The following is a 25,627-nucleotide window of genomic DNA, read 5'->3' as shown; positions in this document are numbered from 1 at the left end:
AGACTAGAAGTCTACAAAGACTTTTTTTTGCCTTCTTCACAATGTGTGGAATGGACCTGTATTCTACACATCGCACAAATCATGACAAAATGCTTCAATCTGTCTCATTCTGCTCTCTGGATTGTAAATCTCTGCAATGACAAGTTACAATTAAAAAAACCCAAGATGTTCGTTTAGTTCTTTTCAGCTGACCCCTCTTGGGATATACAAATGTGTGGCAGACACAGGTTTGGTGTGTTTTATTTTACTTCTGCAGGGCTGTCGGTCTTGTTTTCTATACCTGTGAGTTAGTGCTCCAAAGAGGGAGCTACAGTACACTGTACGTTTTGTTTTGATTTTGTTAGGACAAAAGTTACTAAAAGTTTTCTGGTCTTACTCTGCGGCCACAGCCTCAAGCTCCTGGTTAGTCAACTCCAAAAACACCATGAAATCAATTAATCACTTCAATGTTTCTGAATGTTTTTCAAATGTAGCACTGCATATGTCATAAATAACAAAGATGCTGAACAGGTAGATTATTTTTCAAAGTTGTTAAAAGCCAAAATGGGAGCCTGCTGAGGAATATTGAAAACCATAGCTCCTAACGGAATCAAGCCAGGAAGAAAAAGACAGATTTTTATTAAAAAGGTGAGAGAATTCTTCATTTTGAATAGGGCCCATATAGGACAAAGAGCGAATCAAAATGCATTTTAATCTTACATCTAAAAAAGACCAACAAATTAAAAAGGTTTGGATAAGTCAGCTTAGATGTACAAGGCATATCACAAACATCCAGTTTTAGAAATTAAGCACATCAGCTCAGTACTCAGCTTATGGTTCAAATATTCTTTCAGTTAATTCTGGTGGCCGGGGAAATGTTATAAACCCCTCACTAATGAGTAATCAACCAGGGAGCTGCTGCAAGAGTGAAGTTGGGGTGGAGGTAGGTTTGCTAGAAAACATGCACACTGAACTGTGGAGAGCCAGTGAGTATTTATATTGTAGGTAAAAAAGCATAAGCGCAAGATCAGAATTTGACCTCCTCCCGAACCTCTGTTAAATAAATATCTTTTGAGGGTGTAAAGTAGCTGGAAACTCCACTACTGTCAAAAAGTTAAGAAGCAAACAAATAGATTAAAAATAACAAGTGGAATAGAATGAGCTGTCATACATTTCAAGTGTATGCACTGTAACAGGCTCAGTTACTCTTATTTAATCACTGTAACAGGATCAAATGATTAGCCCATAGTACAAAAAGAAAGAGGATTTAACTTTTTTGTTAGGACCTTGAAAGAAGAGTTCTCAAATCGTTTTGCTACTCCATAATGTCTAGAAGATGTAAATGATGTGACAACGACAACACCTACAGTAAGACAATCTCAAAAGCAGCCCCTTCAAACTCAGCTTTTCCTATTTGATATTTGTAGTTTGTTTCTGCTACCTGCATGCAACATTCTGCACTTGTCTACATTAAATGCCATGCTCAAGGTGTTTGCCTGGTCCTGAGTTCGGTATTTTTGAATCTATCTTTTACCTCCTAGTTTAATAACATTTGTGAGCTCGCTTTGTCTATTGTACTAGATTCGAAACCATGGAATGGTACAGGTACAGTATAAAGTATGTGGTGCTGGAGGGCCAGAGTGTCGGCAGATTTTATAAGTTCCAAAAAAGAACCAAAAAATTAATTGCTAGGAGAAGTTGTTAAATTTCGTCACATTACACCAATAACAAGCTAATTTAGGTCATTGGGATATGAGTTGGAATAAAACCGCAGACAATAGCCCTCCAGCACAACAAATACCAGTCCCTGGTGTAGATTCTGGTACAATAGACAAAGTGAGTGAAGAATAGCATTGCACATCTCTATTCTCGGGTCTCGGGGGAATATGCCCTTATCTACAGATTTACATTCGCTATCTGCTTTACTGCTGTTTCCATCAGAAACACATAATCCCTCTCCCACTCTCTCTCAAATGTCCCCAGACTTTGTCAGTTACAGTATGCAGTGACAACACAGACTACTAATACAAAACCCTTAAAATGTTTTTTTTTTATAGACAGGGGATACCATCCCTGTTGTAGGTGCTCTTATGGTCCAAAAACAATTCTCAGGACATCAGTCCAATAAGAAGTTTCCAGACCCAAATCTGTATTCCACTGGTGCTTCCCTTCCAACCTTTCTATTGCTATGATCATCCATGATAACACTTCCAGTTTACAGGATGACCACTCATTTGGAACCATGTTCCCAGGCTCATACTGGTGACCTCCTAATCTGTTCAATCTTTACTTCTCTTTTACCTCCCACAACCACCAACCACTCCAGGCAGCTTTTGCTGTACTATCAGATGATGCTGCATCACCTGCAAATATGAATCAAATCAATATTCACAGCATGAGAAGGTATAAGTTAGGTTATTCTATAATGATAACATCCCTCATTAATTGCATTCAGCTAAAGAATAAAAAAATCCTTTCTGTGCCTATTCATAAGGCATATATCATTCACTACTGCCTCACCGTTTATGGTATTCCTTTTAGGTGTTCTTTCAGGTTTGTTCCTTAACTTCTGAACATGATTGAAAGAAACAGATTTCTTAAGATCCCCCACCAGAACCTGTTTCATCGTATAAAACCCGATGATGAAATCACTCATCCTCATCACATGTAACCCATGGAAAACTGAAAGAAACCAGTGGTGACATTTTCATTCTTGTGGTAGACTCAGAATTTCATTTTCAAAGCCATGAAGAAAATACTGTACTTTTTAAAATAAAATGTTCACTCTTGAAACACAATGACTTGTGTGTGTGTGTGTGGGAAAGGATAGTGTTTCAAGTCTTTGCGATTCCAAGCAAGTGCTTTGAGGGCTATAAAATATGCAGAAAATATTTTCTTTTCCCCAAGGGTCAGCATAGAAGGTCTCAGTGAACCCATTGCAATTCCTTTGCTTACTTAGTTCGCCAACCACTGAGGCAAATGTGGTTTTTGTGGCCCTTGTACTTCAACTTGGGGCAATCAAAGATGTGGTTTACAATGTTCAGACTCATGTTGCTTTACTATTTGGGTTCTGATCTGCAAGCCTAATAGGAGAGCCTTTGAATGCTTACATAAAAAACATTTAATCATTTTTGGCCAAATGTTTCTGATCTAACAGTGGAGAGGATTGTGGGGTTGATCTTTGAGAAGAATTCTCAACACATATCCCGTGGATTACAACTTCATTTTCTCCAAATTGACATATTTAGAAAGCACTGTGAACCATATAATTTAGTTTAGCTCAATTAAATAATTCGGAAGAAAATTAGATTAAAAAAGGATAAATTATTTTTCAGCCAACACCCAGAGGTTTTCTTTATTTCTATGGCAATAGGTTTGCTAAGAAGGGCCCCATTAGAATTGAGTAGTACTGCCTAATATATTTTTATGTTTAAAATTCCTAAATTATGAGGCTTAATTTAACAAAGGTTTCTGTTATAGTCTTTGGCAGGTACTGGATTTCAAAGGCAATTAATTATTCCTCCATCTGGCTGAAAATAACTATTTAATATTTTTAGGTTTATAATGCAATGGCCAAAAATCAAACTAAAATACAGTGCTATTCAGTATTTGTTCTACATGGTTATGCTTTTTTTAAAAAAATAGTTATTTTCTGTAAAATGTATGTTTCTGTCTGGAAAGCTTATCTTACATATACCATCGTAATGACAACATCTGCACAGTCAAAGGTATTTGGATCGCAACAAACTATGAAACATTAAAAGACAAAGAACTATATATTCTTTTAGCTTTTTGAACCTTGAACAGTCAAATACATTACATCGAGACATACTATATAAGGCCTGTCTGGAAAATCGAAAATTGATGGTTCCAATGTTGGCTGTTACATTAATCGTAACTGTTACTTCTACAGTAAAACATGAAATTTATTTTCAAGTGGATTAAAAAAATCTTGAACAGAAGGCAGTTCTGTATGCAAAGGGTTGTGGGAGTATGGAACAAGATTCCAAGCCACGCTGCGGAAGCCAGTACTTTGGTTTCATTCAAGAAACAGCACCATTAGATCCTTGGATCAATGAGGAACTAGCTACCAAACAGACTAGATGAGCTCAACAGCCTCTTCTCATTTGTAACCTTTGTTCTTAAACTTCAGCTCTGTGGGGTATATATTGATGTTGTACTGTATATATTAAATATATTGAGATATATACTGTATATATGTGGTTTGGTTGAAAGAAACACATCAGGGTCAGTGTTTGCTCTAAGCTGTAAGTTATCTTCACAAATTAGTGCAGTGTGGGGGACTCCAGTCCTGATTTAGAAATGGAAAAAAAATGGAAAACAAGAAGGGCGGAAAAATGATATTACACCTTGACTCTTAGCAGTTATCATGCAATCATTGTGCTATGAATCTCCATGCTTCTTGAAATCAACAAGGCTGGTGGCAATCAGTTTTTTTTTTTTATCAAGGGGCTCTCATTATCTCAAGGAAGATGCCCTCTGGAACAACCTAGTGAAACAGCAGTGGGAAAATAGTGACAGCGCAGTAAATATGAAAGATGTTATCTCTTTCCTTGCAAGGTTTGTGAACATCTAGATGCTCGATTTCGAGAAACTGAGCTCAATGAGTGTGACATAGACATAGAGTATATGTCTAGAGAGTGACATAGAAACACTGGATTCAACTATGTACTGTAGGATAATGATTTTGGGACAAATGATGTAACAAGACAAGTTCCAACAGTACTAACTGAAAATGATTTATCAGCATTAGGGCACATCTGACATGGAGCTCATCTTCATGGTTAAGAAGAAAAAGAAACAGGGAGTGCTTTGGACATTTGCTGACAATGTAACTTAGACGCTGAACAGTGAAGACTTGACTGAATTGGCACCACTTTTTGGCATTAGTGCCACTCTCCAAGCATCTGGCACAGACGGTGATCATGGTTTGAGCTTAATGAACCACATCAAGACCAAATCGCAGGACAGCCTTGAGGAAGAGCTTATGAGGATCAAGTCCAATCAAGAAGTGGATGGAGCTCTACAGTTTTACAAAGTCTATAATCACTGGAAAAGTGATAAGGACAGATGGGAGACATTATGAGATGCATTACTGATTAAGATGCCAACAATTATTGTTTATTATTTTATAAAATCCTGCTGTGGTCTTGCAATTTTTTAGGCATATATGAATACTTAGTTGTTTTATACACTGTAAATATAATGTTTAAAAGTCTCTTTGGTCATTTTGTTTCTGAGGTGGCACAATGTCCCACTCCAAGGCTGTCCATCAGTGACCCGCTGACCAGTGATCCAGGGACCAGAACCCAATTTTCATAGAGGTTACTAACAGATTTGTATCCTAAATCTGCTATTCAGGAAACTACAGCACAGCAAAGTAATTCTCCAGGTCGTTCACTGGGTAAAAGAAGGAAGACTGATAAGGGTTCCAATTCATTTTCCATCACGGCCGTACAAACATCGAGGGGCAGTGGCTTTGCAACAAATCAAAATGCAAGAAGGCTTGCACATAGGAGGATGTTTCCAATATTTGATCTATAGTTTTGTTCTTTGTGTTACATTTATTGCTATCATTTTTATCCCTGTTTATTTTAGATTTTGACTAAAACTGAATTGTTATTGAGACTACTATTAGAATAACTGTTTGGTACTACTTGTTGATAATTGTATACAATGGGACTAGAATTTGTGAATTGGAAAATAAAATAATTTTCCCAGCGTTGCCACATTGCCACACAGAAGAACAAGAAAATCCTAGAACAGACAATTTCCAGCATCTGGAAGCTTGGGCCTGTACTGTGTATCATACACTATATACTGTATGCCCCCTATGCAGAAATAGGACAACGAAGTTTAATGCATTGGTAAGAATTACAAAAAATGATTGTTTTTTTTTTTGCTAAAGGTCAGCAGAGAAGGCTGGTCCTGACATTACCCCTCAGTAAAATGTGTGGGAAAAGCTGTCCCTGGGTTACTCTTGGGTTGTGGTCGATGAAGACATTGGAGCAGGAATATTTCAGTGTTTGGTTTTACTGAGTTATGCCAATTTTGATATGTGGGTTTCGTGTTTCTGTTACATGTGAGCTCTACTGCAGGATAGTCCAGCTGTGTTTTGACCTGTAGTGAAGCTGAAGTTTCAGGTAGAATTTGAGCTACTTTAAGGATTAGACTTGTGCCTGGGTTCAGGTTAGAATAATTCATTGCCAAAGACCATTCTACCTCTGCATAAGTCTAAACATTCAATTTTGAAAATGAACGTCTGAAAAGAAATTACATTGGATCATGTCCCACAGTCTTATTTTTCTGAATTATTTATATTTTACACATTGGTTTGGTGTTTTTATTACAGTTAAGCTCCAGTAATACTTTAAAAGGTAAGCTACATTTTGGAAACCAGGAAAGCTAAAGTTGCACACAGTATTGGAGATCATCTTAAGATTGTTCTTCTGCTAAGGTTTTGGTTAGATTAGCCCTTAAATGAATGGTTCCATTAATGTTCCAACTCCTGATAATGGAGATCACTGCTCATGTTCTCTTATGGGCTGAATGTCAGTTGTATTTACCAAGTAGATCTTGGGGATAGATTCGGAATTGTACATTATAATATTAACCCTATGACATCTATATTCTGAACCCCTCTGCAAGACTTGACAGAGAACGTTTTGCCATGGGCCCTGAAATTCATGCTCTGTTCTATGATTTCAAAACTTATTTGAACCATATGCTGAATTTTCATATAGCTTTTCTGCATTTCTCAGTGGATATTACCACAATCTTCCTAAACCAATCTATGAAGTTTAAAACAAAAGCTCAAAAGGAGACCAAATCCTAATCTTGGCCTGCCTCTGCCAACCTCTGTATATCATGATTCTTAATGAATTGTTTGCACATTTTTATTTCACATTTGGCATTTGCTCTTGGCAGAGACGGACTTTACCATGCTGCTCTCTGTCCCATCTCGAAAAGAAACTAAACCCAAGGTCTTACACCAACATAACAAGCTTCAGAACTCCTGAGAGTTTGAAAGCAAAACTTAATTTTGGTGCAGCATTCTCACAAGTCTCCCTGTGGTCACTGTGCCAACCTGCATTTATCCCCATCAGGTCTCAGCACTCCACTCACAACTCTTCCAGAATCCATTTGTAGTCCAGCATCTCCTCTCCAAGAAAGAAAGCCTCTGTGGTCTGAAACAAGCAACCCCTGCTGCCATTCCCTCCTTCCATAACCTGTCCCAATGAGATCATATATCCTCCTAGGTCCAGCATAACCACATCTCTGGGGCCACCCTTGCCCCCTCATCTATGCCCATGCCCATACCCTCCCTCTCCCTCTCCCTCTCAAAGCAGATTTTATTTATAAGTAAATTCCTACTTTATAATGGTTTAATGCCAGACTGCCCTAACAAAATATTAAAGTACACCTTCATTTAATAGCATGTCGAAATCCCATTTGCTTGCTTATTTATATGAATTTCTATTTTACTTAGTGTGACATCAAGATATTTGTGAGAGCAATATAAATTCTTTAATGTTCATAGTTCACATCTTATCGCCTTGTGCAAGGATTTTTCAGAAAACGGGTATAATAGCAATTTGCCAGGCTGCAGGTGGGCTAAAAAACACTAACACATATCAAACGGGATTTTCCGGTTTTATGTGGTACCTCTCTATTTTGCCAACTTCCTACTATTTTTCAACAATAGTTCGAAAATTGTCAAAGTAATAACAGGAGAGAAAAAATAAATGTACACTACCTTAACCAAAACAGGATAACTAGAAATAAGTATGATTTTTTAAGAAGACTGTGGAAAGGCCGCCTTTTACTGGGTATCGTGGCCAAGGGGTTTCCACATGAACCGTAACCATATCTTTCCATGACCTGGAAGCGTCTCAACTCATACAGTATACTGTAGCAGTGGCAATAACCTCTCTCGGTCGATTCCGGTTGGCCGGGTGCGCTCATTAACCGTATTCTTAATTACCGGCATCCCGACCCGGAAAACGACCGAGGCTGCTATCGCAATCTAATCCCGTTTTGCTCACTTCTTTATAACCTTCAGAACTCTGTTGAAAGACCCTGTAGAAAAAGCAATCTTCACTGTCTCAGGTACCGCTTTTATAGGGAGCTGAAGTCACACGGTGCAGCCAATTCTGTGATTTCCCTGTGAGAATCCAAAGAATGTGGCTTTCCTTAATATAATGACTCCGTCCATTGATGACTCACCCGTTCTTCCAATCGCAGCTTCGCTACAGAGACATAAGAAAATATAATACCGTATATAACATAAAACAAAACTGTATTTGCTTGGTTACACAACAATATGAAAATGATCTAAATGCACATAAAGGAATTAAAAGGACATTTGTTTACATTGCAAAATATGGAAAATAGATTTCAAATGCCTAGGCTAAATATTCAATATACAATATTTTTTCTGTATTGCCGTATACTATTACAGCTAAAATAGGCAGTTACATCAGCAAACAATACTAGAATGTAATGCTTAACAGATTATATTTCAATAGTTTATTGCAGGGCTTATTTCAGAAATTAATTTACTCCTGATGAGGGTCAAGGCAATCTTGTTTTTAAAGCATACTGTATACTGGAGGACTAGACCACATCATAGACAGAATGGTAGGCTGTCCTCTGGAGCGTGCACACACACATGCTCACAAACAGAATTAGAGAGGCCAGACTGAACAGCTCTGGAAGGTTGGAGGAAACCGGAAAACGTGGCAAAAACCCACACAGACACAGGACACAAAAAACATGCAAACTCTGCAAAGAATGTACCCCACTCTAGAATTGAACCATGGACCCAGCTGGGCTGTGAACATGAGACCTGTTTTAAAAATGTAGGAAATTACTGAAAAATGTAGTCAGATTACAGTAAGGCTCCTGAAAGCACGACTGTTGCAATTTAAAATATTATGCTGTTTTTGCATGCTATCTGCATGCCATTCTCTCTTGAGAGAAAACCTCTTTATTGAGTTTCCCATGTGCACATTCAAATCAATATCAGGGGATGAGTGGTTGTACAGTAAGTTCTAAATCATTTATCAGATAATTTTAGGAACTCAAAATTTTACTGGCAGTTCATCTTTACATTAAATATGTTTGAGAAATCCTTCTCAGAATGGCCAGAATCTTGGATTGAATTTCCAGAGTGTACATCATTTATTCTAATCAGAGAAAAATAATATTCACATCAACAAACTATGCTGAACAACAACAAATACACATTAGATTTAAGATGGTATAAATTCGAGATTCCCAAATTAAACACCAACATTTCAGGCTGCAAAAACCTTGGAAAATATGTGACAATGCTTGAAAAGATGTTACATTTTTTCTGTTACAATCATTTGTGTACTTTGCATTTATATTATCTATATATTTGCAGTATATGAATTAGAACTTTTGCAAAGAGGTGCATTGTTATTTGCAAATCTTTCGGTGGGGGGAGAATCTGGCACTGAGACAAACACATAAAGATATTTGTTCAGAAAGCCAACATCGCTGAATAGTGTTTTTAATTATACACAGATGGAAAAACCAGGAAGAGTCTATTACCATATCGTAAACCTAGCGTATCCTTTGCAGAGGAAATTAAATGAGTAAATAAGTTCCCTGATCGCTTAATCAAAAGCCTTTAATGTTACTTAAGAAAAGTGAGATTAAATTAATCTGAACATTCTGAGATGGTTTACATTTGGTAATTTGATATCATTTCCACACATAAATTCAATGCATGAGTGTGGGAAATTGTCCTGTTCTTTTTGAGGGTTTTTTTCTTTTACAAATCATTTCTAGGATTAATGATAATACTCTAGTGAGTCATCTGGATGTTCTCACAAAGTATAAAACAGAGATACTGCAAAAGGTCTGTGTACACTGCTGTCCAGAGCAGTATTTTCTGATCTCTCCTATAAAATGGTATTATTGCAATGTACAGTTTATAAGTCATTCAAGAAACACTGCATGTCTTCATTAGTGGTTTAATCATCTAGTCATCCAAACCTAACCACAGTGTTAACAAATTATTATTATACGCTACCAAAGGAACAACCAATATCACTTGAGTTAAACATCACTACAGTATTTGGAAGGAAGAACTATCCACATTCATCACAAGTGACAAAGACCTTAGACTTCAAATTTTCCCAGTCATCAGCTTAAAAAATACCAATTTCCTTTTCTTTGAAAGAAAAAAATAACATTGATTCTTTTTTTTATTTGCACAGGATTGAACAAAATACTCTCATGCAAAAACTGTAATGCTTGTCTTATTTTGAAATAATTGCAATGAAGGGAGTGCAGTGACATGGGGATGCTGATTGGACCATTGGTTTGGAAAATAAAAAAGCAACATACGGCCTAAGAAGAGCTAGGCGAATGTTGGCCTGTTTTCTCTCAGTTTCAGTCTGATACACCTGAGTTCTTTTCTCTTGGTAACCAAAAACAAGAGAAAAAACACATGCATACTACTGTACTGTACAGTTCTATATCATCAATTTACATACTTCAACTAATTTTGTAATTTATTTAATGGTTTAAATTTTGCATTTATTTCTGTCAGTCTAGATATTTTTCCTGCTCATTTCTTGTGTTTATTTGGTATTTTGCCTTTGCCCGCAGTTTAATATCCCATCTTACAGTTTTTTTAACAAAAGCAGGTTCTCTCTGACAAAAATTGTTTCTTTTCGTGTTGCCAAGGTTTAATTTCAGAACTACTTGTACATTGCCCCTCAAGTTCTCAGACATTGTGGCATAAATTTCCATTTCCACTCTGATGACACTCAGATCTACTTATAAACTAAACTTTAGTTTGAGGTAGTTCTCAGTGCTACCAGTGGTATTACAGTATGTATTACAGTATGTTACCATGTCCTGTGACTGCCCAATGTGGAGAATCCCATTCTCATATTTGTCTCCTCTAGAACTGATTACAGGAATGGTCTGCTGATTGTTTACATTCAAAATTCAGCAGCAAGGATCTTGAGTAGGTCAGTCCAATGTTTATATTTCTCTTGTGGCTTCCAGCTGCACAGTTTTAAATGTACTCTCAATCTCTACATTTACTTTTAACGTTCAAGTCCTGCAATGGTTTGTCCCACCTCTTTATTTTAGGAGTCACCTATGAGCCACGAATTAGCTGTTTGTGATTAACAAGTTAGCATTTATTAATTCATTTATTTATACAATTATGTATGTATTACTCATTTATAAGCACAGAATAAGAGGTGCAGTAGAAGCAGTTCTGAAAGGAAGAATGTGTGAACGTTCTTTATAGTGTGAGAAACTGATACAAATTTGCTGGAAATGTACTGTATAGCTGAAGTCATTGTTGCTGAAGGAGGTGTCGCCAGGTGCTGACTCTAAGGATTCACATACTTATTCACAAAAAAATATTATAGTGGATCATTTTGTTCTCTAAATAACCCAAATATATTTTATATCTTTGTAATGCACATTTGATCTGGATATTTTCACCTCCATATCAAGACTTTCATGAAGACTTACTTATATTGTAGGTTAAAATGCAAAGAAAATAACAAGGATTTTGAGGAAGGGAATCATTGTGAATATTTTAAACCTGAAAGACCTTACACAAGTTTTTTTTTCTAAGGTGATAAAATAAAACAACATATTGTATTCTTTCTATTCTAAACAGATTCTTTCTTTAATACAAAACAGTGATTTATGATGGGAGTGAATATTGATTAACTCATGGAGAAGTACATTGTAAAAGAGAGTCCTAGACACATATTTTGCATATGCAATGTTTAACGATAACAAATCACTGTTTTGCCCATATTAAGCAGATATTGCTCATTTTTAATAGTGAAATGGAGGTAGATATGTGTCTTACATGGAGCACGTATGTTGTGGATGAAGAGTTTGCAGTCACTGTGAATTTTGGGATTGAATATTAATTCTCTTTAGTCATTTCTGAATGCTGAAGAGAATGGAACCATCTCCTAAAGAAACTTCTAAATCCGCCTTTTGAGTCTATGAAGTCAAAGTTAGCTGCCATGGACAGCTGTTTTATATCTATCTATCTAAATCATCTCAGTTATTATTCACATGAAGACTATTCATTTGGATGCTGATTCAGAGGCAAAGGGGAAGGGTATGAGTAGATGCTTTTGAGGACTCGGGCCAGAACCGCAGTCAAAGCTGATTGTACGTTCTCAGAGGAATGGTCCTGTTCTAGTTCTTTTTCTTACATTAACTTGTAAGCATAACAAAATCTTCTGTTGCCATCTGTTCAAATGAAAACATGTGTATCTAGAATTCTGTGCCCTTGGCTAAAGCATTCCACTGGGATTTTTTGTGGAAAACTTCATACTTTAGTAATAATTTGTGGGCAGCTAATTTGCTCCCTTGTTAGAGTTTACATTCCTGTGTGTGACATGATCTATTTTTATAGCAATCCCATATGAAACGGGTTTACATGACATGTAAAATTTGCAAAGTTATAATGTGTCTCAGAAAGCATTGCTGAAAAAGAAAAGTGCAATATTTAAATTTGCACTGTCTTTGAATGCATACATCACACATTTTGTACTCATACTTTGTGCATCTGTTTCATGCAGAGTCTTTCTTGGCCAGATAAAGTAAATGAGATGCAGTTGTGGTAGGGTTGACTTTGACTTTTCAAAAAGTAAATATCTCAAGGCTAGAACTAAACCACTGTAAAAGAGTGTTTGTAGAACTTTTCTTGCAAAGTTTAAAAACAGCTCCAACGAAATATTGACAGTTTTGTTACTTTTAAAAGACAGGTTTACTAAGTGGAATGAACTTGTTTTGTCTGTGGCTATGTTTGATTTTGTTCAATCTCTGAGTAAATCTGAGTAAAACTGCAAAAGATGTTTAATCAAAAACCATGTTCGCAGTGTGACTCAAGATCTTGTACTGTAACATACTGTATACATACTGTACTGTACAGTGTGTGACATACAGAATGAACTTTCACTGCCTTTCATTTCATTGAATGATCTAGAGGTTCCCTTTCAATGAGCTGGCTTTATTATCTATGATATCACTCTGTATTGTGCATGAAGGATAATGTATTGATCTTTAATAATAAAGCCACCTTCATGCATATTTCTGAAAATCAGTATTAAAACATTCAAAATTAGCTTGGTTTAGAACACCTTATTTCATAGTTCAGTGGTACTGTATGTGTTCTTTTTAAGGTTTTGTTTTCTATTTACTCTATTAGTTGTTCACTTCAATATTACAGTAAGTCTTCCAAAACAGGCTGATACATTTTTTTTGTTTTATTCCATATAGGCTGGGGCCTTTTCTGGATTTCACACTCAGAACTGGCATCATAGCTGGAACGGAAGTTATTAGATCCATGTGTTTGGGAGAAGGCATGTTGTCTGCCGTATGCTGATACGAGTTTGTCTTGAAGATTTATTCTCATTGCACAGGCAATCGAGGACAGAGAGCTGTGAATTCTGATATTGTCACACTAAATTACACTTTCTGCCATGCACAAAAGCACTTTTTTATGTTGGTTATAATTTCCCAAGAACACATACTGAATATGTGTACCAGCCTTTTTAAAAGAAATTGTTTTCCAACAACTTGCATTCTGTTTTTTAAATCATATTTGCACCACTTGAGCTAACAGTCTGTTATGTAATCTCACATACACACGTGAGGTTATGTTAATAATTTGCATCATAACAAATAAGAAAAAATAGTGCCCCAAGGTGTGCTTTATAACACCAAAATAGTTTAAAAAGGAATCATTATATGAATTAACCTAATCTCATGTATTGCTTTGTGGATACGTTTCTCAAAACATTTCGCCTGCTTTTGAGAAACAAGTCCATGTATAATTTCACTGGAAGGTTAACATTAAAAGCACAGAACAAACTTGAAATGAAAGTACTGAAATGGGAGTCCAACAAGTAGGTACTCATTATCATTTATGAATTTATATGTGAGTTACAGAGTCAGCAGTGACCTTCAAAGCATTTTTACTACTCTCTCTCTTTCAAAAGGTGTGGTAAAAATGAATGGGTGCCACAAAACCGTTCTATCTTGTAATGGTCTTTCCTTTGAAAAGCCAGCATTCCTGAAGGAAAATCCAAACCACAGCTTGAGTTCTTTTGCTTTGCAGGACTCGGTTTAATTTCTCTGATGGAAAGTTCATTGCGAACTGACATAGATAGGAGTGTCCACATTTGTTGTCAGCAGCGTTAATATGCGGTGAATGAAATGCCAAGAAAATGAAAAGAAATGGCAGGACAAACCCCAGAGTGAAAACTCTTCCAGGTTCACAGCAATCTCACCATGAATCCTGGAAAGCTTCCCCTTTATTTTGTATGACATCATAGCCCAAAGGAGCAGATGATTATCTACTTTTACTGCAGCACAGCTTGACTATATAAGTGAAGCAGCAGAGAAACACAGCACAAACCTCCTCTCAGCACCTATTCAGCTTCATAAACTAACACCATTGAAAATGAGCTAAACAAAGGTTTATTTTGATTATTCTAAGCTTTTTAGACTGTTAAGAATGGTGAAAATTTACACACATACACACATATATATATAGAGAGAGAGTTTTGGGGAGATGTAGAAGAAGAATAAATATTTAGTTTCTCAGAAATGTTTGCAGACGGGATATTTTATTTTTATTCTACCCTCACACAACCACCACTACCTGCTGCATAGCTTCATACCTACCCACTACCCTTTTCAATCTGTATTATTCTGTACACACCCATGTAGTATAACAGGAGCTGTTTACAGGTTACTCTTGAACAACCCTTGCATTTGATGTGTGCCAGTGTGGTGCACTGCTGCTGTGCCCTTAAGCAAAGTAATTCGCTCAGATTGTTCCAGTAAAAAGCCATGTAAAAGGCTACATGTGTAAGTCACTTTGGATCAAATTCTGCTAAATTAATTAGTAATAATATACACATTTAACAGGAATAAAATGGTAAGGCCTTATAGTGATCTCTGTGCCGCACTTTTGGATAACTTTTACATTGACTATAGAGCAATGGCTCTCTTGGGAAATTGAAGGAAAAGAAAAGTGGAACAGGTGTGATCAACTAAAATATTTAATTGTCTCAAGTTTCTTTTAATCGGGTGCCAAAATGCTACACCGCTCACACAGTAGCCAGTGCTTAAGTGCAAGGATGTAGGAAGCTCTTTTACCACTCTTAATTGTACCCATATGTCTAGAAAATATGCAATTTATCTGAAGAAAATGTGAGTTTGAATAGAAGACCATGCATTGTTTAAAATCTATCACCCTGATGCAATATATGATGAAGATTTAATGAATCTGTAACTAAGTTAGGAAAGTGTTGCTTCACCACAGCATATAAATTGGTTTGAGCGGTTCAATTTATACGCTATATCATAGCATAGAAATAGGTTCTCACATCTGAAAAAGCCTCATCGGCTGAAATTATGTTTTCTTCTATTATTCAGAGTGGAAGTAACCTTTGTTTCATAGCGTTTAAATGTGTTATTGAATATTAGAAGTTACAATCAATGGTAATGTTTCTAGTTTTGAAACTAGTATTTTTAAGAATTAGAGGTTAAGTGCAAGCATTGATTTAGATCTGACAGTTCTAAAAATACTGGTGTAGGCCAGTCTCATAGCTCCGGGGACTTGAGGTGTAGTCTAGTCTAAGGCTTCTGTCTGCTTGGCATCTGAATGTTTTCCATGCATCCCCCTAACACTCGCTGACCAGGGGTGAGTTTCCCGAAAGCATAGTATCGCTAAGAACATCGTAAACTCGATCTTAAGATCTATCTATTTTTTACGAGTGTTTCCCAAAACTAATCGTAACTAATGTAGCACGTTAAATCCTTCTTAATCTACGTGCTCCCTAACCCACTCGTTAATCACTAAGTGCTTCTTAAACTGGCTACTTCTTGCGCCAACCTTAGCGACAGAGATCGCCAGACAGGGCATGCTATCCTGGGTAAATTTCATATTCATAAGTATGCTAAAGCAAGGAAAACATTTGATACATGTAAAAATACAACTTGGTTACATAAATATTTACCTCATTACCGCTGGCACTTAATTGCTTTTTTGTTGTTTGCGTTTTCATTCTTTTATCTGTATTTTCTCCTCTATATGTATTTGTATGGGAGTGGCGAGGGCACAAGTCCAGAGAACCCCAATCCTTTAGAATACATTTAATTTAAAAAAATAAACAAGTTTTATACTTTACTAGATGATATGATTTTCATGATGAAATGCAGTAATGTATTATTTCAGTTAAATCATTGGGCCTAATATTTATTTATATTTAAAGTTCAAATACCATTTTATGTTCTGTCATGATTGTTGATGGTAAAGCTTAGACCTATTTGTTTTTAAATTTGATTATAGGTCCTGTATTTGTTGAATGACACATGCCAAGCTTAGTAGTTAATTTTTCCATATGTCATGTTAATAAGACCAATTAAAATGGAGTTCCAATACACCCAATAGCTATAAATAACAACAGTATTTTCTGATGAAACACTGTGATTCTTGACAATTGCAGCGCACCAAAAAAATCTTGCTTTAAATCAAAGATGTCATGCAGGACACTTACAATGTCCACACAGTCAAACTTGGTTTTCTTTTATGGCATGTCAGTCATTTATTTTATTTTCTCTTAGAAACAATAAGTGTCCCATTTTGTGCCTATCTATATGCTTTCGCTTAATTGGTTGTTAAATTATGATGTCATGTTTACTTCTTATTCCTTTTCACAACTTTATTTCATCCCACTGAAGGACCAAAACCGACACCATATAATGAAAGTATTGTCAATCGATTGTTTTTCAGTCGACTTGAGATGCTTTTTGCTAAGCGACTTCAGGGGCGGGGTTAACAAAGAAGTACTTTATACCCACTCGTAAGATGACAAATTAAGAGGGGTTTTTGGAAACTCTTTAAAAAGTAGCACGTATGTTACGTACGTACTGTACATCATAAAGTTTCTTGTTAGTTTCTAAGATTCATCATTTTCGGGAAACGCACCCCAGGTTTGATAATCTATTCCAAATTGTCATTTTCTCCAAATGATGTCCTAATTGGGGGGCAGGGATGCAGTTGTATGATTTCAGTCGGTTTTACTTCACTGTAACCTTTACCAAGAATAAGTGGGTCTTTGCTAGGAAATATGTGGGTAAAAACATTCACTGGTTCTACTGAACGTATACCATTAACTGTGAAAAGCACTGCTATACTAAGATTTAAGATTTTATTTAAACTAGCCCTCAATCCTGATAGATCTGTTTTTTTAAGTAAGATCTACAGGCAGTAGCACGCTCCGTCTGAGTGATTAAAAAATAATTTATTATGGATACCAGGTTCAGAGGACTGGCTGGTATTTCACTATACACCCTAATCACAGTGCACTGCCTAAGTGAACTACATTTCCCATAACACTATGGGGATACTTCCTGCTTTCATTCTGCCAATGTGTGCCAGTACGCTGATTGGTCAGTTTTAATGTTTTAGTGTCATTCAGTCTCACCCAGAATGTAGTTTTTTCAGTGGTTTTATGGGTGTTGGTCTGGTGCAACAGTGGAATGTCATTAACACAGGACTGGTGATTCATTAGTTTACTTCTGTAAATAAAATACAAGGTGAGAGTTGGCCAATGTAGTTGCCTCTTACAGTGCCATGGGACACATGTATAGCAACTTGCCTCAGTAGAAACTAACTACAAGTTCACATGTGGATGCTGACACCCCTCGCCCAGTCAGACTAAACTCTCCTAATCTCCTAAAACCAGCCTGGAAACTGAATTACCTTTAGGGAAGAGCCAGCCTAACTCCTGTGCCATTCATCATCTTGTCACCTGGTTACAAAAGAAACGAAAGATGGAAATGATGAGCAATAACAGAATATGAGTCAGTTCCCTCTGATTGTTAAACGTGAAGGCTGAGTTTCTGCGACACTTCATACTGACAGCTCTCATAGTGTTTACTTTACTTTGAGCTGTTGTGATCAAAGTGTTGAAGTGTCTGGTCAAGGTGAATCAAAGATCTCTAAATGACAAAACTTGTCTTTTTCACAACCACACTAAGCAGTATTAATAACAATCCAAGGTATTATAAAAGTAAAAAGCATTAGGGAAGGCTTTCAGTGAATTGTTGACGTTTCTAATATAGATAGATTGTAATGCCTCAGGGTATCCAAGACTTCTGCACAACAGTGCAGTTCTTTTTTCCTATGGGAGCGGCTGGGAAAAATTCAGGGGTGTGTCTACTAAGCTCCTAGTTTGATTAACACACTGAAGCTAAGCAGGTGTGAGCCTGGTCAGTACCTGGATGGGAGACCTCCTGGGAAAAACTAAGGTTGCTGCTGGAAGAGGTGTTAGTGGGGTCAGCAGGGGGCGCTCACCCTGCGGTCTATGTGGGTCCTAATGCCCCCAGTATAGTGACGGGGACACTATACTGTAAACAGGCGCCGTCCTTTGAATCAGACATCAAACCGAGGTCCCGACTCTCTGTGGTCATTAAAAATCCTAGGGCGTTTCTCGAAAAGAGTAGGGATGTAACCCCGGCGTCCTGGCCAAATTTCCCATTGGCCCTTACCAATCATGGCCTCCCCACTGAGAGCTGGTGTGTGGTGAACGTTCTGGTGCACTATGGCTGCCGTCGCATCATCCAGGTGGATGCTGCACATTGGTGGTGGTGGAGGGGAGTCCCCATTACCTGTAAAGCGCTTTGAGTGGTGTAAGTGTAAGCAATTATTATGATTATTAGTCATGTTTACAACTCAGTTGTGTAGTTTTATCCACTTGTCTCTCTCGCAAGAGAGGCATCCCGCACCCTCCCTTCTAATTCCGTTATAGATTCTGCACGTCTGTGAATAAAGGATGACATTTTGCACATGCTTACATAATACAAAAAAAACTTTTTTTTATTTTTATAAATGTAGTTTATATAATGAAGTTAATGATGCATGAAGAGGCATGAAGTCAGCCACCATGAGTGATAGGGGTCACCCAGCATGTTTTCACAAGAGAGGGAAGAAAAGACCCAGAAAGATGTCACTGGCAACAGACTCATACGATTCAGTTCATTACAGGACCGACTTACTCTTACTGTAATGTAAATAGCACCTACAGTTCTTGATTAGTTTGGAACGGCACTGCACTCAGAGTAAGAAAACACATGCGAACCATGTGAACACACAGGAAGCAGAGCTGGTGTGGCAGTAAGCTCGGCTGGCCCATAGCTCCTGGGGCCTGGGCTTGCTTCCAGACTGCAGAGCTTTCTTTGTGGAGTTTGCACGTTCTTCCCATCCTTGCTTGGGATTTTGATGAGTGCTGAGGTTTTCCTCCACCTTTCAAGGCTATGTGGCATATGTTGATACTAGAAAAATACTAGAAATTCCAGAAAAATGGAAAATGTACACCACAGTTTAATGCTGCAGTTTTTAAACTGTCCCTGTGTACTGGTGTTTTTGCCCAGAGGTGGACTGGCATCCTGTCCACAAGTCAATAACAAGGAATACGGTTTATGATAATGAATGGACGTTATAAGACTAAACTATTAATTAAATAAAATTGCATACACTTTCTCCATTTCTCACATTAATTTGGTGCTTTTCATCCAAAAGCATCACAAACCACTTTACATATGGGTGTGTTCCCACTCATCCCCTACTTTGAATACTGTGTGGCAGCTATCCTGCATTAGTGGGCCCCCTGCACAGCAGACCAGGTAGAGCAGTGAGAAACTGCTTTATCAGTTATTCAAATGCTGATTTCTTCTTACCAAGAGTAAGCTGTTATAAAATGAATATTTTCCTGGATAAAGATTTTGAAGCAGAACTTCCTTATGATGAAAATGCTAAAAGATATAGCACTGTCATGAATGGCCTGCACTCCAGTATAATCCATTGTCAAAACCACAATATTTAATCGACAATTGAGTTGACTAAAAATTTAATTCAGTAATCATTTCTAGAAATGTTCCTTGTTTGTTTTAAAATGTCTGCCTTACAACCAGTAAAGTGTACCTATAGTGAAATTTTACTATTTTTAAGTTTAAGGTTCATGCTTAGATCTCAAGTAATCTTTCTTGAAATGTTTTAAAAATATACCATAATTAATAGTGGGCCATACTGTACCTTGTTAATCTGTTTTTGATTTGTTAATGTGTAGGAATATCTTCCAGACACAGCTACAGGAGATAATAATACATGAGATAATAATGTGTTTAATACTTAATAATTTGTTTAATAATCAAATATTAAACATGCTTTTCAGTCCCCAGTTCCATTCTGCTCAGGTGATGAAGAGTTGGTGGCCTTCTATACCTTTTAATCTAGTGTCACCTTGACGAATTCTTACACCAAGTTACCAATAGTTGTAAACTCTGTGTTACAGTATTGTGTCTCAGAATGCAGCCATATGGTAGAATATCATTATTACAGAAGAGAATGTTAAATCATTTCACTGTGAAACAGCAATGAAGTCTATTAATTAATTACAATTAGCTAATTTTAATGTATTGCATTTATGGGTTTAGCTTATGTTTTTAATTAGTTGAGCTGGTGGTTAAGTGGGAATTTTCAAACAGCTACATGTTGAATTTTTATGGAGTAAAGGGGCAGTTGTTAGGGTTTTGGACTTATAAGAGGAAGGTTGTGGGTTCAAATCGTAGTTGTCAAAAGACATTGTTGTTGCCCCTGTAAGCAAAGTACTTCATCTGAATTATTTCATTAAATTGTCCAGCTGTAGAAATGTGAGCATATGTACACTGCTTTGGATAAATGTGGTTGCTAATTAAATAAATGAAAATGCAGGTAGTGTAATGTGACAGCCATTCCTCTGTAGAATAGTTCAGGAGGATTGGTGGTGTATTAACTGGGAGACTGTTTAAATAAATCTGGAAAGGGGTCAAAAAGGAGACAGTGTAACCTTGACTAGTCATGCTTCATTTTTCAGGATGTCCTTCTGAGAGGGAAATGTTTGCACAGGGGTATCTCAAAGAGCACAGACGTACACAGCTACAGCACCCCCTAATGGAAAGATGACTACAAGCAAATATGTTTTCTCTACCTTGCATTTTAGAATAGATTGTCATATTTTGAATTTTCTCTCTCATTCATTCAAACTCAGTGGCCTCTGCACCAGGATATATGGGCTGGATTATTAAGTGCTAACTCTACATTATTTTTTTTTTCTTTTTGATTGTTTCTCTAGACTGGTAGACTGGAGTATATGTAGCAATCATTGTAAAAATCTGTGCAGGGGTCAACTGAGTTCAAAATATTTTATCTTAATGTATAACATAAAAACATAATAAATGGTTACAAATTAAAGGAGGCCAGTCTAGCCTGTTTGATAGTTAGAAGCTAATTGATTCAAGGATCTCATCCAGATGTTTCTTGAAAGAAGCCAGGATATCAGCTTCAACGGCATAGCTGGATAGCTTGCCCCATACTCCCACAACGCTTTGTGTAAAGAAGTGTCTCCTGTCTTGATTGAAGGATCTCAACCAGCTGTTTCGTGAAAGAAGCCAGAGTAAGCATATCACGTATTTAGAATGATGAAGTTTTTTAACCCTTAGTTACTACAGTATATATGACAATTATGACATTGAAGAACATTTAAGAACAAATTCATATTAACAATGATGACCTACAGAGTACCCATTTATACAGCATTGCATTTGTAAGAATAATCAGATTGAACTACCCTGCTCAAGGGTGCAACAGCAGTGTTTTGCTCAGGATTTGAACCCATGACCTACCAGTTTGGAGTCAAGAGCCCCTAACCGCTGTGCTCCCTGTGTGAGAGGCCCCAGGATTCTCTAATGAGCACACTTAAAAAAAAGCTTTACATCCCCTTTTATCAGAAATCAGAAAGTACTGTTGCCAAAATTGTTGTTTTTCTTCTCATTTTTACCAGGGTTATGAAAACAGTTTTAGCATTAAAAATACATACAGAAGCTGGCCTCAGGCACATTAGGCAGAACTGGAAGTTTCCAATTCAGTGTGCGTGCGGACACGCATTTGGCCTCACTAACACAGGTGGAAGAGAGGAGCTGCTTGGGAACTGATCGTCTGTGAATTTATGAAGATGTTGCACAGTTACACCATTTTTTAACAGCCAAGGAAACTGGAGCGCTTTACAAACGTTCTTCCCCCGAGGTGCCCATCCTCTGATAAAACGTGGTCATCTCTGGGGTGAAAAATGGTAGGCATTTAGCTCACAGAAAGTTGCCAGAAAAGAAAAGAGAGGAAAATGCTGAGCTTTAATTCAAAAATTACTTATAGCAGGCAGAATTTACGTATCTCAGATTGTATGACATTGGCCAACATTTAGCCAGAATACTGGCTCAGTTACTGTAGCAGACCTTTTTCCAAAAACTGCTACCATACCTTAACAGATGAACAAGCAAACAAAATATTAATTTCATCATTGTGTTTCACTTGAGCAGGTTGGATTCATTTTGGAGCAAACTATTTTAGAGCAAACATACTTATATAATCATCTAGAAGTGCTGAACATCAAACAGTAAATACAAGACAGCAGCTTTTTAGTCTGATTTGTGCAAAAAATTGTTCAATTTCTTTTGACATCTGTTACACAAGCTGCTTATTTGGAACAAAGGAGTTTCTTTCTCTTTACTTCATTTCCAATTATGTGTTGTCAATCACTGATAATGACAATCAAATTTAATTTTTAGATGTAGCTTACATAGATTGCATACATAGATAATCACATGGATAAGAGATCAAAGTTAACTTTAGTTGCTTACAATGAAACAGACAAATACATAATTCAAAATTAGTCAAAAAATGATTAAATTACAAATAATCTGTATTTAACATAGAAAGACTTAAAGAAACCTGACAATAAATGTAAAAAGGGGATTTTCTGGAGATTCTTCCATCTTAGTTTATTGCTGTTAAAATAAATATAAAAAAAGAAGATTTGGCCATGAAATCTCACCTTCCAGTTTTATATTTTACAATTTTCTTTCCCATTTTAAACCTGATGTATGGCCGGACTTGTTAAAAGGGAGCAGTCTATATCTGTACACCTCTTCTGTTTTGCCTCTTAGACAAAGGTATTCTGACAATGTTTAAGAATTCTGACTTGTTTTTCTTACAAAATCTGCCGAGCTCTGGAGACATTTCTGTCGTATTTTTTATTCAATTTGATTTTTAAGAACTGCCACATTGCTTGAAAGTTGCAGCTTCTGTTGAAACAGAGCTTGTTGAGCATAAAAAGGTGGTATGCGAACCCCCACAATGTGTGTGAAGTTCTATAATTGCACGTTCATGACAAATCACTGAAAGAAGGGTTTAAGAGTTGGACATTGTGCCTCATAAGTGTTGACATGCACTAGACCATCCCCTTATCTACAACTATCAGATGATTCCTGCAAACACAATTCCCTGCCACCGTTGTTCTGGATATCAGGAAGCCAGTACAGTTTACAGCGCTTCTCAATAACAAAACCCAGGATCTGGAAGCAATGAAGGATTTACTTAGTGCTTTTATTAGCATTCCATGACATGTGGGTCAGTATTTAGCTAATTCAATGCAGTAATGCCTAAATAAAACCCTTTAAAAAGCAGCTGATTGCCTGCACAGCGTACAGGTACCCCTGTTCTTTTTTATGGTAGACACAAAACATTGATACTAAAATATAAACACAATGTGTCTTAAAACAGTTTTCTAGTATTTAATTAACATTTAACTCATGAGGGACTGCATTCTTTTTAGTAATAACTAAAATAAAAGAAAGGACAAGACCTTTTACAGTAGGAATTTTAGGTTATACATTTTGTTGTTCACTTTGAATTGGGTGCTGTGCTGTATGCCAGTTGCACAAAATTGTAATTCTTACAAAAACAATATTTATTTTGAAAGCTGGTAAAAATTTACAGCTTTGCTGTATTTGGCAATCTGGTCAGATTCCGAAGGAAATTCTTCTTCACAACTCCTGATACCCACAAACACGAGGATGACTAGCAAACACAAGGATGACTTCTCCACACCCCAAGAGAAAGGGAAGTAGACAACTTTTGAATTGGCAAGCTAATTGTATGACGGGGTTGGAGGAATTTCCTCTGCTTGACAAGAGGTCTTTTAAAAGCAGATTCCTGGCAAATTGCTATGATATGCCTGAAGAATCTGAGTAGCCACAAACTGTGCTTTGGAACAGCCCGATGGGACTTTTTTAAATAGTACAAAATATGTTTCTCTGCTCTCTTGGTTTTGTGCTGCTTGTAAACCTGGGGGACTACAAATACGAGCTAAAAAGGATACAGCATGCTTTTCAACTGCAGGTCTTTGGACATCCAGGAGATCTGAATATCATTACAGATAAAGTTCCAAGAAAATGTAAAACACCCAACACTGAACTTGTGTAGTGAAGTAGTTTCTGTAGTGCTTTTTGCCCTTTAACGTAGATATTTTACTTTAATTACACTTTTACAGCAAAAGCTCAAAGGAGAAGTTTTAATGAGGGAATAAATTAATATGTATTTACTATTTTCCTTTAAATGATATTGCTGATTTGTTTTATATTTATGCTGTTTTAAGATAGCCATGTGTTCACATGCAGTATATTAGACTATTAAGTAACTCATCTGGGATCTTTCCTCGTGGTCCTCTTCACAAATTTGCTTTGCACATTGTAAGCAAACAGCAAGTATGCAAGTCTGTTTGTATGTGGTTTAGTTTTTTTAAGGAATGAGCTAAAATCTTGTATAAGTTGTGAAAAGATTTTGTCACTTCCAGTTGCTCAGTGCAGCATTTTTCTTATTTATTTTTTTCTTGACCAGTAAAGATTTTAAAAGTCATTTTAGTTCGTTTAATGTTATTGAAAGCTTAAAGACAGAAATTAACTATTAATTCCAATAGAAACACACTTTAATCAGTGCATCATTACATCCTGTGCGATGACATAGGGAGTAGTCCAATGATTTTCTGACATGGTCAGTGGTAAGTTGTTTTAGATAAAACTATTAAATTTAAAGATTTTAAAAAATGTATTTAAAATTGTAGAGCAGCTATGGTTTGTAATGCCATGTGATAAATCATTATGGCAACAATTATTTGCTTCTGGTTCTGTTTGTGGTTGAAGCCAAGTTAACCACAAATGATGGTCTCTAAAAAGCTCTAAATTCCATACCCAGTAGGCATTATGAGAATGACCTCCCTTCTGTGTTAACTAAAAAAAAATGCAGAAAAGTTTTTAAATCTTGCAAAATGTTACCTGGGGTTATTTGTTTGTGAGCACAATTTAAAAATATATCTGTTAACATGCAAAATGTACTCTATCAAGATGTCACAGATGTCTCACACAGTACTGGGCTCTGATTCTTAATGGATTATAAGTTCTTTTGACTGGCAATGGATAATGGAATTAACCCACAGGCAACAATACAGAATTTATAACTGTGTTACTGTGTCAGGGCAAAACCTGAACAACTGAATTACTTTTAAATTTACTAATTTAAAATGTTTAAGTTAATAAAAGCTTTAGGATCACTTGCTAACAATCCAAAATGTCACACAAGGTTGTAATCATGATTCCTCATAAGAGGTACGTTCAGTACATTCAATAAGTATAGAAATAAGTGCTTATAAAATTGTAT

This window comes from Atractosteus spatula, chromosome 2 (genome assembly GCF_055471065.1).
Source record: "Atractosteus spatula isolate fAtrSpa1 chromosome 2, fAtrSpa1.hap1, whole genome shotgun sequence".
In the NCBI taxonomy this organism is placed as follows: Eukaryota; Metazoa; Chordata; class Actinopteri; order Semionotiformes; family Lepisosteidae; genus Atractosteus; species Atractosteus spatula.
This window is presented reverse-complemented; position numbering follows the sequence as displayed.